This window comes from Salvelinus fontinalis, chromosome 21, assembly GCF_029448725.1.
Source record: "Salvelinus fontinalis isolate EN_2023a chromosome 21, ASM2944872v1, whole genome shotgun sequence".
NCBI classification, from domain to species: domain Eukaryota; kingdom Metazoa; phylum Chordata; class Actinopteri; order Salmoniformes; family Salmonidae; genus Salvelinus; species Salvelinus fontinalis.
The window spans coordinates 17,917,190-17,927,947 of NC_074685.1; the positions used below are offsets into that span (position 1 = coordinate 17,917,190).

A 10,758-nucleotide genomic window follows, 5' to 3' on the forward strand; every position below is an offset into this window, starting at 1 on the left:
TCATGGCTGGCTGGCGACTCTGGCTGCTCATGGCTGGCTGGCGACTCTGGCTGCTCATGGCTGGCTGGCGACTCTGGCTGCTCATGGCTGGCTGGCGACTCTGGCTGCTCATGGCTGGCTGGCGACTCTGGCTGCTCATGGCTGGCTGGCGACTCTGGCTGCTCATGGCTGGCTGGCGACTCTGGCTGCTCATGGCTGGCTGGCGACTCTGGCTGCTCATGGCTGGCTGGCGACTCTGGCTGCTCATGGCTGGCTGGCGACTCTGGCTGCTCATGGCTGGCTGGCGACTCTGGCTGCTCATGGCTGGCTGGCGACTCTGGCTGCTCATGGCTGGCTGGCGACTCTGGCTGCTCATGGCTGGCTGGCGACTCTGGCTGCTCATGGCTGGCTGGCGACTCTGGCTGCTCATGGCTGGCTGGCGACTCTGGCTGCTCATGGCTGGCTGGCGACTCTGGCTGCTCATGGCTGGCTGGCGACTCTGGCTGCTCATGGCTGGCTGGCGACTCTGGCTGCTCATGGCTGGCTGGCGACTCTGGCTGCTCATGGCTGGCTGGCGACTCTGGCTGCTCATGGCTGGCTGGCGACTCTGGCTGCTCATGGCTGGCTGGCGACTCTGGCTGCTCATGGCTGGCTGGCGACTCTGGCTGCTCATGGCTGGCTGGCGACTCTGGCTGCTCATGGCTGGCTGGCGACTCTGGCTGCTCATGGCTGGCTGGCGACTCTGGCTGCTCATGGCTGGCTGGCGACTCTGGCTGCTCATGGCTGGCTGGCGACTCTGGCTGCTCATGGCTGGCTGGCGACTCTGGCTGCTCATGGCTGGCTGGCGACTCTGGCTGCTCATGGCTGGCTGGCGACTCTGGCTGCTCATGGCTGGCTGGCGACTCTGGCTGCTCATGGCTGGCTGGCGACTCTGGCTGCTCATGGCTGGCTGGCGACTCTGGCTGCTCATGGCTGGCTGGCGACTCTGGCTGCTCATGGCTGGCTGGCGACTCTGGCTGCTCATGGCTGGCTGGCGACTCTGGCTGCTCATGGCTGGCTGGCGACTCTGGCTGCTCATGGCTGGCTGGCGACTCTGGCTGCTCATGGCTGGCTGGCGACTCTGGCTGCTCATGGCTGGCTGGCGACTCTGGCTGCTCATGGCTGGCTGGCGACTCTGGCTGCTCATGGCTGGCTGGCGACTCTGGCTGCTCATGGCTGGCTGGCGACTCTGGCTGCTCATGGCTGGCTGGCGACTCTGGCTGCTCATGGCTGGCTGGCGACTCTGGCTGCTCATGGCTGGCTGGCGACTCTGGCTGCTCATGGCTGGCTGGCGACTCTGGCTGCTCATGGCTGGCTGGCGACTCTGGCTGCTCATGGCTGGCTGGCGACTCTGGCTGCTCATGGCTGGCTGGCGACTCTGGCTGCTCATGGCTGGCTGGCGACTCTGGCTGCTCATGGCTGGCTGGCGACTCTGGCTGCTCATGGCTGGCTGGCGACTCTGGCTGCTCATGGCTGGCTGGCGACTCTGGCTGCTCATGGCTGGCTGGCGACTCTGGCTGCTCATGGCTGGCTGGCGACTCTGGCTGCTCATGGCTGGCTGGCGACTCTGGCTGCTCATGGCTGGCTGGCGACTCTGGCTGCTCATGGCTGGCTGGCGACTCTGGCTGCTCATGGCTGGCTGGCGACTGGCTGCTCATGGCTGGCTGGCGACTCTGGCTGCTCATGGCTGGCTGGCGACTCTGGCTGCTCATGGCTGGCTGGCGACTCTGGCTGCTCATGGCTGGCTGGCGACTCTGGCTGCTCATGGCTGGCTGGCGACTCTGGCTGCTCATGGCTGGCTGGCGACTCTGGCTGCTCATGGCTGGCTGGCGACTCTGGCTGCTCATGGCTGGCTGGCGACTCTGGCTGCTCATGGCTGGCTGGCGACTCTGGCTGCTCATGGCTGGCTGGCGACTCTGGCTGCTCATGGCTGGCTGGCGACTCTGGCTGCTCATGGCTGGCTGGCGACTCTGGCTGCTCATGGCTGGCTGGCGACTCTGGCTGCTCATGGCTGGCTGGCGACTCTGGCTGCTCATGGCTGGCTGGCGACTCTGGCTGCTCATGGCTGGCTGGCGACTCTGGCTGCTCATGGCTGGCTGGCGACTCTGGCTGCTCATGGCTGGCTGGCGACTCTGGCTGCTCATGGCTGGCTGGCGACTCTGGCTGCTCATGGCTGGCTGGCGACTCTGGCTGCTCATGGCTGGCTGGCGACTCTGGCTGCTCATGGCTGGCTGGCGACTCTGGCTGCTCATGGCTGGCTGGCGACTCTGGCTGCTCATGGCTGGCTGGCGACTCTGGCTGCTCATGGCTGGCTGGCGACTCTGGCTGCTCATGGCTGGCTGGCGACTCTGGCTGCTCATGGCTGGCTGGCGACTCTGGCTGCTCATGGCTGGCTGGCGACTCTGGCTGCTCATGGCTGGCTGGCGACTCTGGCTGCTCATGGCTGGCTGGCGACTCTGGCTGCTCATGGCTGGCTGGCGACTCTGGCTGCTCATGGCTGGCTGGCGACTCTGGCTGCTCATGGCTGGCTGGCGACTCTGGCTGCTCATGGCTGGCTGGCGACTCTGGCTGCTCATGGCTGGCTGGCGACTCTGGCTGCTCATGGCTGGCTGGCGACTCTGGCTGCTCATGGCTGGCTGGCGACTCTGGCTGCTCATGGCTGGCTGGCGACTCTGGCTGCTCATGGCTGGCGAATCAAATGTGCCTCCAGCAGGCACATTTGTGGCCTGCTGGAGGTCATTTTGCAGGGCGCTGGCAGTGCACTGTCCTAAGTGGACAGTTTGATTTCACAGAAGTGTGATTGACTTGGAGTTACATTGTGTTGTTTAAGTGTTCCCTTTATTTTTTTGAGCAGTGTATCTCAGGATTTTTTTTCCTCCCTCACTGCTGGAATTAACCCTCTCAAACTGGCTTCCCAAATACTTCGTCAGTTCACAAGATCTTTATTTTATTTGTTATATTTGGTTTAGGAAGAGCTGTTACAGCATACAAACATCATCAGTCAAAGCATAGAAAGATGTAAATTTGCATCCACTTTACTGTCAATGTGTATTGTTGATTCTTAAATGGCACCCTATTGCTTAAAAGTAGTGCACTATATAGACAATAGGGTGCAATTTCGGAGAGACACTATGTGTGTTTGCATGTCTTTTCTCGCGCAGCCTGCAGACAGACGCAATTTCCTGAGACAGTGGATAGTCTGTTCTATCTGTACAGATTCACTCAGGAAACTAAATACAGAGACTGGGGCTGGGACATTCTAGAGAGCTTCAACAGATACACCAGGGTGAGTCCAATGTCTTACGCCAGATAGCGCAACAGTTCTCTCTGGACTGATCTGTCTCATAACTTGCAAAACTTTTACTGGATAGATCAAAAGTCATTTGGCAACAATATGCTGCATAACATTAGAAAATGTTACTAAAGTGACTTCGTCTAACAAACCCCCTGACAGTCAGAATTAATCTTAACAAAACTATAAACCTGTAGGCAATTTTGACGTTTTCTTAACTACCAAATTCTACATCAAGCTAACGAGTTTTGTAGTTGAGGAAGCAGTATTTATTACGTATGAAATGCTAGCTAGCTTGGTTGTTAGCTGAGTTAGTCTCACTGTCTGAATTAAGAAGCCAAATGAGCTAAATTCTGAGAACAGTCCCGTAATTTTGTGCAGGTCAACTTTATTAGCATGCTGGCTAACTAGCTACCTTAAGGGCCATTTAAACAAGCTAGCACATTTATGTCAGTAAGCTGTGTACTGCTAAATACAACAAGTTTGATCAGCTGACAGACTTGTGCATGGTTTCAGATAGCCATTGAATCTGCCAGCTGGTTCATAGCGTGTCGATGCGAGAATGCAGTCATTTCTAAAAGCCAGATCCTACTTTCACGCGGATGTAGAGGAATCTTTATTGTTAAAGATTAGCGCTACGATTTGCATGATAGATGGCTCATGGCAATGTAGTCTCATTAGAAAGACGCCATCTGTCGTTAGACAATAGGGTGAGTCTACTTGAAATTCACAATGAACATAATCATCTGAGCTGTGATACCAATGCCGCCTTCTCAAGGGATCCTGCATGACTCACTGTGGGGTTGTTCCATGTCATTTCAGCAAGCCATGACATCCACCATTTCAGATTGTTCTGAAATCATTTATGTATTTAAGAAAATATAAGATTAGCATTCCTGCAACATTATTTTTGAAATCTAATTTGATCTCTGAGAAATTGAGCAAATTGATTGTTCCCAAATTGGCCATTTTAATTTATAGGATTCTAAAACATTCAATAAATAGGGTACTTAACATTCGATTTGGACCAAACTTTTTTCTAACAAGGAATTTCCCCCCCAAAAGCCACCCCACTCCAATTGTCAAGTTGACCCCTTTCTTGTGCAATTCCCCACTTGAAAAGGACAATCCCTCCACGTGAAGATTTTAACTGGATTTCACTCAATAAACAGCCATAGAATCAGTTGTTTGTCTTTTATTTACCATTCTTTGGTTGGCAGTAAACAGGTGAAAAACCTCAAAAAAGAGATGACAAATACAAGTGATTATTTGAGTTGACAGCCTAATTAAATACACAAAATTATCCACATCCACCTCAGAAACACATTTCTGCCATTATCAAATACAAGGTTTCCACTGTTAAGCAAATGTTTCCCAAAATAGAAACCCACCATTTTTAATCAAATGAGCAGAATCAGTACACTTTTATCCAAATTTGCATTTTAGCCAAACACATTCAAAACACCTCTAGTAGCAAAAAAACCACACTTATTTTCTAATCAGCAGTTAAGCAGACAAATCCTACATCTTTTAGCCAAAGATTTTCCAGACTATACATTTGTTACTGAATTAAGAACTTGGTTTACTAACATTTCTACAAAGTTTAACTTACTTTTAACCATTTCAAACAAGTTCTATCAACAATGAATTTGGCTCTTCTTACTTTATACCCCACAAACAACATTTGAAGTTATAAATTCCACTGCAAAAGTCCTATCAAAGTTAAGAGTTAAGTCTGTGTTTTCCAGAGTATCATTAGCAGTGCACTGCTTAAGTCAGTCTAACAAAACATGGCCAATATGGCGCTTACCGGCTGTCTTTCACAGTTTTGTGGAGGGCTTGGACTTGCACAGTCACCTTGATCACATAGATGAAGTTTCCTTGGTCTTGTGGTGCTATAAATGCTCCTTTCACTGCGTTCTAAAGACAACAGCAGTACCAGGTGCTGGCACGCCCAGATTGCCTGGAAGATTTGTTCCACCTGGTTCACCACTGATTGAAGGAGGAGGAGTTTCACCACTGAGGAGCTCCCAGGCAGTTTGACAGCACACCAATCCCACCCTAAAAACGAGTATACAGTATCCGTTATCTATGTCTGACAAGTAGTATGGAGCTGTGGCTCTGAGTATTTTTCTTTCTTCATCCTATCTAATGTATTCTCATTTTTTCCCATTAGTCATTAAGATTAGATTTATATCCAATCCTACATCCTGATATTACCAAGTTCTGAATGCTGCTGTTCCTACTTGGGTGATATTTATTTTAAGAACGTCTCAATATTAAAGGGATAGTTCACCCAAATTACAGAAAGACAGATTGGTTTCCTTACCCTGTAAGCAGTTTATGGACAAGGTATGAAGGCAACCCATGCTTTGGTTTTGTTTACCTGGACCATGTTTCAAATGCTACATTTTTATATCCAAATAATCTATAAGTTCATTGCGTTATACATCACTTTTTTTTTACTTCAGGATGATTTGGACATGAAGCGTGAACATGCTAATATAGATACCATTGACCTGCATGGGATTTGTGCCACAAATGCTAAAAACAGTGGAAACAGAGGACACCAAAACCAACACATGGATTGCTGTCATGCCTTATCCTTAGACTGCTTACAGGATAAACAAACAAATATGTATTTTTGTAATTTGGGTGAACTATCCATTTAAAGAAAAAATCACCTGGAACAGCATTATCTATTGGTCTGAACCTGGTAATATCAGGAGGTAGGATGGGACAGAAACTTAATAACTTCAATAATTCATTTAGCTGAACAGGGGGAAGAAAAAACAGCACCAAAATCCTCTGGGAATACATTACACAGGATGAAGAAACAATACTTAAAGCTGCAGCTTCATAATACTTGTCAGACATAGAGAACTGATACTATATACTAGTTCTTGGGGTGGGATTGGTGTGGAGGGTCCGTGGCTTTTGACGATTTCTTTGGTTTCCTCCTGTCTAACTCATTCGTTAGAAAAAAGTTTCTTCAAGTGCAGTCGCAAAAACCATCAAGGGCTATGATGAAACTGGCTCTCATGACGACCGCCACAGGAAAGGAAGACCCAGAGTTACCTCTGCTGCAGATGATAAGTTCATTAGAGTTAACTGTACCTCAGATTGCATCCCAAATAAATGATTCACAGAGTTCAAGTAACAGACACATCTCAACATCAACTGTTCAGAGGAGACTGTGTGAAGCAGGCCTTCATGGTTGAATTTCTGCAAAGAAACCACTACTAAAGGACACCAATAATAAGAAGAGAATTGCTTGGGCCAAGAAACACGAGCAATGGACATTAGACCAGTGAAAATCTGTCCTTTGGTCTGATGAGTCCAAATTTGAGATTTTTATTTCCAACTGCCGTGTCTTTGTGAGACGCAGAGCAGGTTTGGTTCCCACCATGAAGCATGGAGGAGGAGATGTGATGGTGTGGGGGTGCTTTGCTGGTGACACTGTCAGTTATTTATTTAGAATTCAAGGCACACTTAACCATCATGGCTACCACAGAATTCTGCAGTGATACGCCATCCCATCTGGTTTTCGCTTAGTTGGACTATAATTTGTTTTTCAACAGGACACCACCAGGCTGTGTAAGGGCTATTTGACCAAGGAGGAGAGTGATGGAGTGCTGCATTAGGTGACCTGGCCTCCACAATCACCCGACCTCAACCCAATTGAGATGGTTTGGGATGAGTTGGACCACAGAGTGAAGGAAAAGCAGCAGACAAGTGCTCAGTATATGTGGGAACTCCTTCAAGACTGCTGGAAAAGCATTCCAGGTGAATCTGGTTGAGAGAATGCCAAGAGTGTGTAAAGCTGTCATCAAGGCAAAGGGTGGCTAGTTTTAAGAATCTGAAATATAAAATATATTTTCATTTGTTTAACACTTGTTTGGTTACTACATTATTCCATATTTGTTATTTCATAGTTTTGATGTCTTCGGTATTATTTTACAATGTAGAAAATAGTAAAAAATAAAGAAAAACCCTTGAATGAGTAGGTGTGTCCAAACTTTTGACTGATACTGTATATGAATCCTATCAATTAAAATGGCAATTTTGGGTGCAATCAATTAGCAGGAATGCTAATATTATCTGTTTGTAACAACAGAAACAATTTCAGAACAGTCTGAGATGGTGGGTGTCGAAATCCTCTTGTGCTTTTTATGGTGGAATGACCCTGTGGTGTGGTGGCGAACAGTCAAAGACCAATACTTGTAGATTGGGCTTCATGTGGAGGAGTTTGGGTTTCCTGTCCCCTCATGCTCTGCTTCCTCTTCAGGTGCCAAGTGGAGGCTATACCTCCATCAGTAACGTGCATGACCCTGTGAACCCTGGTCCCAGGGACAAGATGGAGAGCTTCTTCCTGGGGGAGACACTCAAATACTTCTACCTGTTGTTCTCAGACGACCTGGAGCTGCTCAGCCTGGACAAGTATGTGTTCAACACCGAGGCCCACCCACTACCCATCTGGCAATCTCCTCCGGTCTGAGACAGGACGTGATGTCATAGAGGAGTAGCTTACCACCAAGATCCTGGTTTGAACCTCCTTTCTAGGGTTTAGAAGCCAAACGGCTGCCTTCTTCTCAAGGGATCCGGCTTGACTCACTGTGGTGTGCCGGTGCACAGTCAAAGACTCTTCAATAGGCTTTCAAGTGGAGAACTTTGGGATTATCCTGGGATCGGGGCGATGCCATAGAGCTGGTCTCTGTTGTACTAAGGATTTGTAATTTGAGAAGATGGGTGGCTTGCTGTTCAGTTCAAAAGAAACAAGACGACAGGTCTACGAAATTAACTTAAAATGAACTACATGTAGGTTTATTGCAGAGGTGGGATGACTAGGAGAGAAATTAGACTAAGCCTCCCCAGGTGCCTGTTTGATTATTTTCTAACACTGGACAGACAGTAATATCATCCTCTCCCTTCCCGTCCCTGACGGGCTGACAAAGAATATGAAATATGGTGGAAATACCTAAAGTTGGTCATGGTTTTGCACAGATTGTTCCTGTACATTTATGTTCAAGCATGAGTCACCTTGAAGAAGTGAATACTGAATACATCGGTTGGCATGTTGAGAGGGAACGCTCTATCTCAAGGCTCTTTCACTAGTCCCTCTCCTTGATAGGCATTACCACATAAATAGAATGAGTAGAATGGTCTCCATTCAAATCAATGATGCCGTAATGGGTGGACCTTGCGCCCATTTAACACTGATGGCCTGCACATGTAATGTCCTTGATCATTGTTACACTTGGGGCCACAGCGCACAATGACAGCTGTTTATTATGTACTTATGGTGAATGTGTCCTTTTTATTGATATTTGTTTTTTGATGTGTTTTTGTGAGCACTTATGAGAAGTCTAACTGTCCCGTATCATGGGATTGTATGAAGGGTAATTGAGAGTGTAATGTCTTCTAGGCAATGAAGTAATGGTCAGTTTGGATAATGTGATTTATCCAATGCAGACATTTGTGTAGCTAAATAACTCAATATTGTTATGTGATGAGAATTTAATGCATATTTTATTTGGGCCAATATGTCTTTATCCGTCTCATCATGAGGGAGTTCAAGTTTATGCAATCGATTTGTAGGCTAGTCTCTCGTGACTGAACTGTGAGATTTGGGTTCTGGGTTCCGAGATGAATCGACATGCCACTGCCTAATTAAAGTGATGTGCTGCCACACAGAATTCTCATGTTTTAGATGTTTCGCTTCTGGGTAGAATATTTTCTTGTTGCTTGAATTAAATCTACAAACCCAGACTCCTCATCAGTCAGAAGTATTACCAGAATTAGGCTAATGAACTACCAGAATTAATATAGACTAGTCAGTCCCTATGAGAAGGGTACTTGTTTTCTTGAGGTGTGGGTGATAATGGTTAATGTTTTCCTTACAAGTTTCAGGTTTTATTAGTGCCTTCAGAAAGTATTCATACCACTTGACTTATTCTACATTACAGCCTGAATTCAAAATTAATTACATCTTTTTTTTTCTCACCCATCTACACACAATACCCCATAATGACAAAGTGAAAACATGTTTTATATATATTTTTCACATTTATTGTGTTTGAAATACAGAAATATCAAGTGTACATAAGTTCACACCCCTGAGTCAATACTTTTTAGAAGCGCCTTTGGCAGCGATTAGAGCTTCGTGTCTTTCTGGGTAAGTCTTGAAGAGCTTTCCACACCTGGATTGTGCAACATTTGCCCATTTATTAAATTAAGAAAATTCTTCAAGCTCTGCCAAATTGATTGGTGATCATTGCTAGACAACCATTTTCAGTTCTTTCCATAGATGTTCAAGTAGATTTAAGTCAATACTATAACTCGGCCACTTAGGAACATTCACTGTCTTCTTGGTAAGCAACAGATTTGGCCTTGTGTTTTTGGTTATTGACCTACTGAAAGGTGAATTTATCTCCCTGTGTCTGTTGGAAAGCAGACTGAACCAGGATTTTGCCTGAGCTTAGCTCCATTCCTTTTCTTTTTTTTATCCTGCAACACTCCCCAGGCCTTAACAATTACAAACATACCCATAACACGAAGCCACCACTATGCTCAAAAATATGGAGAGTGGTACTCAGTAATGTGTTGTATTAGATTTGCTGCAAACATAGCACTTTTTATTCAGGACATTTGTTTTTTGCAGTATTACTTTAGTGCCTTGTAAACAGGATGCATGTTTTTGAATATTTACATTTTGTACAGGCTTCCTTCTTATCACTCTGTCAATTAGGTTAGTATTGTGGAGTGACTACAATGTTGTTTGTCCATCATTTTTTTTCCTATCACAGCCATTAAACTCTGTACTTAAATTCACCATTGGCCTCGTGGTGAAATCCCAGCGCGGTTTCCTTCCAGAGTTAGGGAGAACTGTATCTTTGTAGTGACTGGGTATGTTGATACACCATCTAAAGTGTAATTAATAACTGCACCATGCTCAACGGGATATTCAATGTATGTTGTTTGTTTTTTATCTACCAATAGATGCCCTTCTTTGCAAGGAATTGGAAAACCTCCCTGGTCTTTATGGTTTAATCTGTGTTTGAAATGCACTGCTTGACTGAAGGACTTTACAGATAATTATATGTGTGGGATATAGAGATGAGGTAGTCATTCATTTTATTTCTCTTTTTATAAAAAAAATCTTACACTATTATCCATGCAACTTATGTGACTTGTTAAGCACATTTTTACACCTGAACTTATTTAGGCTTACCATAACAAAGTTGTTGAATACTTATTGACTCAAGACATTTCAGCTTTACATTTTTTATTAATTTGTAAAAATGTCGAAAAACATAATTCCACTTTGACAATATGGGCTATTGTGTATAGGCCAGTGACAAAAAAAATCTAAATTTAATCTATTTTACATTCAGGCTGTAACAACAAAATGTGTAAAAAGTAAAGGGGTGTGAATAGTTTCTGAAGGC

General features: G+C 46.0%; 1 long non-coding RNA gene across 1 annotated transcript; it reads left to right on the forward strand.

Annotated features, from left to right (window-relative positions):
- Positions 1-3,106: 3,106 nt before the first annotated feature.
- Positions 3,107-10,341, forward strand: LOC129818349 (uncharacterized). Its single transcript, XR_008753935.1, has 2 exons — positions 3,107-3,304; positions 7,599-10,341. It is a non-coding gene; the product is annotated as an uncharacterized LOC129818349 (long non-coding RNA).
- Positions 10,342-10,758: the final 417 nt, after the last annotated feature.